This window comes from Sciurus vulgaris, assembly GCF_902686455.1.
Source record: "Sciurus vulgaris genome assembly, chromosome: 10".
In the NCBI taxonomy this organism is placed as follows: domain Eukaryota; kingdom Metazoa; phylum Chordata; class Mammalia; order Rodentia; family Sciuridae; genus Sciurus; species Sciurus vulgaris.
The window spans coordinates 69,809,435-69,818,822 of record NC_136470.1 but is presented as its reverse complement, the minus strand read 5'-3'; the positions used below and the strand labels follow the sequence as shown (position 1 = coordinate 69,818,822).

Here is a 9,388-nt window from a genome sequence, read left to right as displayed (position 1 = left end):
AACTACAAAACATTGAAGAAAGAAATTGAGGAAGACCTTAGAAGATGGAAAGATCTCCCATGTTCTTGGATAGGAAGAATTAATATTGTCAAAATGGCCATACTACCAAAAGAGCTATACAGATTCAATGCAATTCCAATTAAAATCCCAATGATGTACCTTACAGAAATAGAGCAAGCAATCATGAAATTCATCTGGAAGAATAAGAAACTCAGAATAGCTAAAGCAATCCTTAGCAGGACGAATGAAACGGGGTATCACAATACCAGAACTTCAACTATACTACAAAGCAATAGTAACAAAAACGGCATGGTATTGGCACCAAAATAGAAAGGTAGATCAATGGTACAGAGTAGAGGACATGGACACAAACCCAAATAAATACAATTTTCTCATACTAGACAAAGGGGCCAAAAATATGCAATGGAGAAAAGATGGCCTGTTCAACAAATGGTGCTGGGAAAACTGGAAATCCATATGCAACAGAATGAAACTAAACCCCTATCTCTCATCCTGCACAAAAATCAACTCACAATGGATTAAGGACCTTGAAATCAGACCAGAGATCCTGCATCTTATGGAAGAAAAAGTAGGTCCAAATCTTCAACTTGTTGGCTTAGGATCAGACTTCCTTAACAGGACTCCCATAGCACAAGAAATAAAAGCAAGAATCAACAACTGGGATAGATTTAAACTAAAAAGCTTTCTCTCAGCAAAGGAAACTATCAGCAATGCGAAGAGAGAGCCTACAGAGTGGGAGAATATCTTTGCCACTCATACTTCAGATAGAGCACTAATTTCCAGAATATATAAAGAACTCAAAAAATTCTACACGAAGAATACAAACAACCCAATCAACAAATGGGCTAAGGATATGAACAGACGCTTCACAGAAGAAGATCTACAAGCAATCAACAAACATATGAAAAAATATTCAACATCTTTAGTAATAAGAGAAATGCAAATCAAAACTACACTAAGATTCCATCTCACCCCAATTAGAGTGGCAATTATCAAGAATACAAGCAACAATAGGTGTTGGAGAGGATGTGGGGAAAAATATACACTCATACATTGCTGGTGGGGCTGCAAATTAGTGCAGCCACTCTGGAAAGCAGTGTGGAGATTCCTTAGAAAACTTGGAATGGACCCGCCATTTGACCCAGCTATCCCATTCCTCGGCCTATACCCAAAGGACTTAAAATCAGCATACTACAGAGATACAGCCACATCAATGTTCATAGCTGCTCAATTCACAATTGTCAGATTTTTGAACCAACCTAGATGCCCTTCAATTGATGAATAGATAAAGAAACTGTGGTATATATATACAATGGCATATTACTCAGCCATAAAGAATGATAAAATTATGGCATTTGCAGGCAAATGGATGAAATTGGAGAATATCATGCTAAGTGAGATAAGCCAATCTCAAAAAAACCAATGGACAAATGATCTCACTGATAAGCAGATGATGACACATAATGGGGATGGGGGAGCAAGAATGAAGGAAGGAGGGACTGTATAGAGGGAAAAGAGGGGAGGGGGGGAGGAAAAATAATAGAATGAATCAAACATCATTACCATATGTAAATGTATAATTACGCAAATGGTATGCTGTTACTCCATGTACAAACAGAAACAACATGTATCCCACTTGTTTACAATAAAAATGAATTTAAAAAAAAAAAAAACAGTTGGGTCTATAATCCCAACACCTCAGGAAGCTGAGGCAGGAGAATCACAAATTCAAGGCCAGCTGCAGCAACTCAGGAGGACCCTGCCTCAAAATAAATGAAAAAGGGACTGGAATGTAGTTCAGGGATAAAGCATCCCTGGGTTCAATCCCCACTACTAAATAGCAATGATAATAATAAAATAGAACAATGAACAGATTGGCTAATTACTCCTTTATCATCAATTTACAAGCAGGCTAATTAAGCATCAGATTCCACAGGACTCTGAAGTTCTGGGGCTGGCTAGTAATCCCTACCTGACCATTTACAATAACTTTAGAATTTACATTTGCTCTCTGTCTTTGCTCTCAGCGCAGTCACCTAAAACTCTTAACCCCCTGAACACTTTCTTCACCTTTCTGCAAGCTATACATTATCAGAGTGCCATGTGTGTGACTTAATTTTTCTAGATCTTAGTAATGAAGATTGGAATAAAAGAACCTCTCATTGCCTGACTTGTTCCTACCAAGTGACCCATTCAGTACTTGGAGAATTGCAAACTATGAAAGTGATACAGCTTGTGAATTTGTTATTCAATAAATTGTGACACTGTGGAAAGTCACAAACATGTCCAGTCTATGTTAATGGCACAGTTTCATCACTTCGAGTGAGCGGGAGTATATAGGCGAAGCTTTGGGAGTGGGGGCAGAGAAGTTTCCAAGCTGGCAGATCAAGCTCAGTGGAAACCTGGGGACTCTGATGGTCTGTTGACAGGTTGGCAGATGCTCCATGGGCCCCCATAACTAGTTGTGGGACACTTCTCCTTTCATGAATTTCAGATAAGGGGGTTATATTTAGTGAGAATGATAAGTTCATGGGCCTCAATTTTTTAACTAATTTTTAATTTGTTCTAATTAATTAGTTGTACATGGCAGTAGAATGCATTTATACTTTTTGATAACTCATACATAAATGAAGTGTAACTTCTCATTTTTCCGACTGCACTTATTGTAGGATCACATTTGTTATGCAGTCATACATGTACATGAGATAATGTCTGTTTTACTCTACTATCCTACCTACCCTCTACCCCTCCCCTTCCCTTCACTCTCCTCTACCTATAAAGTAACTCTATTCTTCCCTAGCCTACCCTCCCTATTGTGAATTAGCATCTGCATATCAGAGAAAATATTTGACATTTGGTTTTGGGGGGATTGGCTTATTTTACTTGGCATAATGTTCTTAGGTTGCATCCATTTACTAGCAAATGCCATAATTTCATTCTTTAAAGTTGAGTAATATTCCAGTGTGTGTGTGTGTGTGTGTGTCACATTTCCTTTATCCATTCATCTATTGAAGGGCACCTAGGTTGGTTCAATAGTTTAGCTATTGTGAGTTGAGCAGCTATTAACATTGATGTGGCTGCGTCACTATAGTATGCTGATTTTAAGTCCTTTAATATAAACTGAGGAGTGAGATAGCTGGATCAAATGATGGTTCCATTCCAAGTTTTCTGAGGAATCTCCACACTATTTTCCATAATGGTTGCACCAATCTGCAGTCCCACGAACAATGTATGAGTGTACCTTTTTCCCCACATCCTCGCCAACACTTATTGTTGCTTATATTTTGGATAATTGGTCATTCTGATTGGAGTGAGAGGAAATCTTAATTTTGATTTGCATTTCTCTAATTGCTAGAGATGTGAACATCTTATGGGTTTGATAAGCTCTTGCATCCATGTGCTTCCGATTTAATTCAATAAGTTCACAGGTGTTCATTTTTATTAGCACTATTAATTTATCAGTTTGTACCTATGGTTACGCTGTGCAAATGGTGGTTGTTTATTTGTACACACAAGGTACAAACAAAGTATAAAATCATTCTACTTTGGCCCATTTGTACTCAAAACAGAGTAACTCATGGTCAACTACTGCTTTACAAAATGGAATAGCTCAGAGATAGGTACAGCCTGAAAACTGCTGTTCTGTTCATCATGGAGTAACTCAGAACAGGGCTCAGCCTGCTCTCTGCATCATTTAACTTCCCCATTCTTACTGGCTGGCACTGAGTCAAAAGTTTCCATCTCAGTCAGGTACAGTGGCACATGCCTGTAATCCCAGCAACTCAGGAGGCTGAGGCAGGAGGATCACAAGTTCAAAGCCAGCCTCAGTGATAGTGAGGTGCTAGAACTCAGTGGGACCCTGACTCTAAATAAAATACAAAATAGGGCTGTTGATGTGGCTCAGTGGCCAAGTGCCCAGGAATTCAATACTGGGTACCAAAAAAAAAAAAAAAAAAAAAAAAAAAAAAAAGTTCCCATCTCTGGTATCACCTGAAGACGACTCCTACATTAGATGCTGGTCACAAGGCCTAGGTTGTTTTACCTGTGCTTCCTACTGACCAGCTATATAGCTGGGTTCCCACAACCTTCTCTTTCGATTTTCCCACACTTCTCCTTGGGTTTAATTTACTTAAACAGCTTATAGAGCTCAGGCAAACATTTTACTGGTTTAGAATAAATATTACAAAGTAAACATATGAAGAGATACATAGAGTTAAGTAGGGAGAAGGGGCATGGAAGCTCCATGCCCTTTTTGAGCAGGCCACTCTTAGGAACCTCCTGGGTTTCAGCTATCTGGAAGCTTTCCAATCCCTGTTCTTTTGGGATTTTATGGCGGCTTTATTACATATGCATGATTGATTAAATCCTCAGCCACTGGTGATCAGCTCAACCTTTGGTTCCTTTCCCCTTACCAGAGTTTGTGGGTGGGACTGAAAATGCTTGCCCTCCCAATTCTGCTTGGGTCTTTTAGGTGAACAGCCCCATTCTCTAGGGAGATGGATGCTAGCCATCCCTTGACTAATTCACATACAAAAAGACACTATCACTTTCGAGAGTCCACGGATTTTAGGAGTTGTATGTCAAGGACGAAGACCTAATATATTTCACAATATTATACTTTACCTAAATAGTTTCACTTAGTATGCAATCTCAAGTAGATGCTATTTCATTTGGCACATTCAGAAATCTAAGAAGTGAAGTAAAATGGCTTTGCTATAGTTCACATGGCTGGGAGCCAATGATCTGCCTCTGGAGCCCATGACTGTAGCTACTATTTTACACTGCTCTACGGACCTAACTTTTATGGAACAACAGTATTCTTAAAGTAGAGGTCCAACACTGAAACAAAATACTAGCAGCTTTTCCTCCTCAATAATTTAGTAGTCTCCCCTCTTCAGAGGGAGATACATTTCAAGACCCACCAGTGGATGCTTGAAACTGTAGACAGTTCAGTACCCTATATATGTGGCACTGAGAACTTTCACCTTTCCACTTGAACACTTTACAGCTTCTCTTTGGCAAATCTGAATTGCCAGCATCACTTTCTTGTGTTGTAGAGGCACTGTTAAGTAAAATAAGAGATATTTAGACATAAGCACTGCGATACCTCACCTGATCTGATAAGCAATGAGTCTACTAGTGATGAATGGATGGGTAGAGTATAGAGCATGGGCATACTGGATAAAGGAATGACTCCCGTCCTGGGAGGTATGGCATGAGAGTTTATCACTCTACTCAGGAAGGCACACAACTCAAAACTTACGACTTGCTATTTCTGGAACCTTTCATATAAAATTTTCAGATCATAGTTAACTATTGGTAATTGAAACTACAGAAAGTAAAACTTCCAAGGTGGGGACTACTGAATACTCAGTCCAGGCTTGTTCCATTCTCATTTACTAATTGCTGAAATCTGCAAGACAGCATTTAGGCAGTAGCTCCAAAGTGTAGGGATGGTGTGTCTCTTCTAAATAACTCCAGCATACAATACACACTTTATCAGCAACAAACAAAGTTAGACTGTTTCTTTAATAATGGTGACCTACTTCCTTTTTATTAACTTTGTATTTTATCTCAAATGACATAGAAGTCACTTTTGATTCTTATTAGAACAAATAAAACACTACTATACATTAGCTCACAATGATTCAAGGATCCAAGGGTTTTATAGACCCCCTAGAGTTGGTGGGTTTTTTTTTTTGTTTTTTTTTTTTTTTTTTTTTTTTTTTTAGTGGGTGGGGATAACTGAAACTAGAACTCAGGAATGCTTTACTATTGATCTACATCCCAGCCGCCCCCCCACCTTTTTAAAAAAATTTTGAGATAGGATCTTATTAAGTTGCTTAGGGCCTTGATAATTTGCCGAGACTGGCCTCAAACTTGTGATCCTCCTGCCTCAGCCTCCCAAGTTGCTGGGATTATCAGATGTGTACCAGCACACCTGACTAAAATACCCATCGAAAGAACTACATGGGCAAATACACAGCCTATAGAATTCAACTTTAATCTTTTGGGAAATTTTTTACTTTATTTGTAAAATCCAGGGTAAAGAAATATAAGCACCTCCTCCCACTCTGCCCCTCCTGGGCCTTGTGGGCTGGGCAGCCATTTTGGGAAGAGCTTTGTTATGGTTGTGGGCTAGTCACCTTTGCAGGGCCAAGAAACTAGGGACGCGTCCTTAGACACCGCATCTCCTCCTTGGCTGTAGCTCCGCCACTGCTCGATTGGTAGATGCATGTGGCCTTTTTAATGATTGAGTAATGATGGAAATGGATCCAAAATAAAAAGTGACTTCTCTACCAAAGCAGTAGAAGATTCTTCATATCACCTTCCAGTAGCTGAATTCAGTTTTCAGGAAGAAGCAAAACAAGTGAAATACAGAAAACTGAAAACAAGAAAATCTCATTTTGGAACTTCCTTGACTATTCCTTACCCCCTTTCTACTTTTTAAAATTTTGTTCTGAATTTATAAATATTGAAGACCAACGAAATAGAATATACATTTAGAAGTTTTATACCAAGAAATTTGTCTTAAAAGCTGCTATTCTTGGAGGGAAAAGTAAATCAAGTTCTTGTCTGATTCTTTTTTTTAAACAAGATTTCATACATGTATAGATTTTAAAGTTTAAGACATAAATACATATCTGCACACTTTTTAGCAATTGTGTAAGAATAATGACATTTGTTTTAAGGGCTTTGTTATGTTTGCCACTGGAGTTGACTACTCAGATCTTTTATAGTGCTTTAATATTATATTTTTGATCTGTCACCTTGATGACATTACTTACCCACATATGAGGTGACCTGTCTGTATAGCTACGACCTTGTTATGAACAGTTCACACTCACTGTGCAAATGTCCATGTATTACCTATTTAAGCATCATCATAGTGCCATTACTCAAGGAAGTTGAATGAGGTGAACATAAACATGGCTCTTTCCCCTTACCCCCCTTTTTAAATGTAACAAATACTTTTTATGTTCCCTTTCCCCCTTCCCCTCCCCACTTCCCCCTTTTGGAAGCCAGTCAGGAACTAGGTAGTTTAGGATGAGCAATTAGAGGGACTCAGAAAGTGAGCCACATAGAGCCAGGCTTCTTTGTGCTTCATCACAAGTCCTGCTGCTGACCAGACTGCTTAAGCACCTTTTTAACAAGAAGACCTCGTGAGAGAGCCAACTGGTAGCGTCAAGGAGTTTGGAAAACAGGACCACAGAGTTTCACTCTGGGATCCTGGCCATGAGGTTGGATGCCTCACTTTGCTGAAAAGACGCTGGACCTAAATAGTGCAGCATGACTTTGTTCCTGCTTGGCTAAATTTCCCAACACCACAGTCAGCTAAGTCACCTACATCCACCTTTGAAAAGCACGGAGAGACTATCCCGAGGAGAAGGTAGATTTGGAGTGAGCCATTGTCGACACAGTTCCTCTGATGGCTTTTTAACAATGGGACCCTAGGAACTACAGGAGGTTCCTGGCCCCAGCCCTCCCTGTTCCGCCATGGTTCTGGGCACTCTGGTGTCTCTGCGGGAGCATATGCTGCGATCACAGGGAACCTATCTGGTTGGCACAGCTCTTCCTGAGGTCATGATAGCATGAGCCAGCGTAGTGGAGATGGCACAGGGAACCATCGACACTGGAATGGCAGCCTTCACTCCCAGAAAGGCTGTGCCTTTCAGGAAAAGCCACCTACAGAGATTAGGGAAGAAAAAAAAGAAGACAAGGTGGGTAAGTTGCAGTTTGAAGAGGAAGACTTTCCTTCTTTGAATCCAGAAGCTGGGAAACAGAATCAGCCATGCAGACCTATTGGGACCCCTTCTGGAGTGTGGGAAAATCCACCTTGTGCCAACCAACCCTCTGGTGCTAGTTATCAAAAAAGTTTCCAAAGGGGATCCTGCTGCTGCCTTCTCTGCTACATTCACCTCACCAGGATCTCACCATGCAAATGGGAACAAATCGCCAACTATGGTTCCAAGTGTTTATAAGAACTTGGTTCCTAAGCCTGCACCACCTCCTTCCAAGCCCAATGCATGAAAATCTAGCAGAATGGAACACAAATCAGGATCCCTTTCCTTTAGCCGGGAGTCTGCATTTACCAATCCAATCTCTGTTACCAAACCAGTGGTACTGGCTGGTGGCGCAGTTCTCAGCTCTCCCAAAGGGAGTCCCTCCAGCATTACCCCTCCAAATGAGATCAGCTCCTCTCGGCTGACCGAGTTGACCCGCCGAACCACTGACAGAGTGAGTTCCTGAAGACTCTGAAGGATGACCAGAATGGAGACTTTGCAGAGAACAGAGACTGCGACAAGCTTGAGGATTTGGAGGACAACAGCACACCTGAACCAAAGGAAAATGGGGAGGAAGGCTGTCTTCAGGACGGTCTTTCTCTCCCTGTGGTAGAAGAAGGAGGGGGGGGGGGGGTTTTGTCGCACTCTCTGGAAGCAGAGCACAGGTTATTGAAAGCAATGGGGTGGCAGGAATATCCTGAAAATGAGAAGTGCCTTCCTCTCACAGAGGAAGAGCTAAGAGTTCCACATGGAGACAGCAGCTGAGAAGAAATGGCTTTGGAAAGAACGGCTTCTTGCAGAGCCGCAGTTCCAGCCTGTTCTCCCCTTGGAGAAGCACTTGTAAAGCAGGGTTCAAGGACTCAGACACAGAAACCAGTGGCAGTGAAACATCAGATGATGATGCCTGGAAGTAGGCATATAAATGCTCACAGTAAATCTGACCCAGTAAACTCAGCTTGTGTGTTTAGGGAATACACAGAGGAAATTGTTCTTTTTTCCTTTTCCTTCTCTTAATGTTGTTGAATACTTCATGCACAAGAGAAATAATCATATCCCAAAGAAAGAGAGTTGGCTTGTGTAGCTTTTGTTGTTGTTCTTCCCTGTTACCTGCTTAATAGAAGTTTGTGTGGAGGGATTTTTTTTTAAATACACACACACAGTACATATGGGGCGATGCGCAGGAGGGAGCTGGCGGTGCGGAGATGCAGAGAGGAGAGATGGGTCTGCAGCAACAGCTTCTACTACCAGCCCCTGGGGCACTCACCCCTGCTCAAGCAATCACTGTCAATGACAAAGTGACTACTGACGTTACAACTGTATTAAATCAATGCTAATAATTTGGATATTTCATTTTATTTTTGGTTGCTTGGGTAACTAGCCCTTAACAAAGCATATGTGGTTTTTGTTTGTTTTTGTTTTCTTTTTCCTTTTTGGGTACAGCTGTAAAATATTTGCATATAGGAAATGCTGTGTTATTCTTGCAACCTTCATATTCAGGGTGGATTGTAAAATATAAATTTTTGTGAGATTTCAAAGATTAAGATTATTTTGATGACATTATTTACAGATTCAAAAGATGTGGT

The 9,388-nt window shown here is 40.6% G+C and overlaps 1 pseudogene across 1 annotated transcript; it reads left to right on the top strand.

Annotated features, from left to right (window-relative positions):
* The first annotated feature begins 5,189 nt into the window (after nucleotides 1–5,189).
* Nucleotides 5,190–9,066, top strand: LOC306637641 (vasculin-like protein 1; annotated as a pseudogene). Its single transcript has 2 exons — nucleotides 5,190–5,229; nucleotides 7,306–9,066. The product of its transcript is annotated as a vasculin-like protein 1 (transcript).
* The last annotated feature ends 322 nt before the right edge of the window (nucleotides 9,067–9,388 follow it).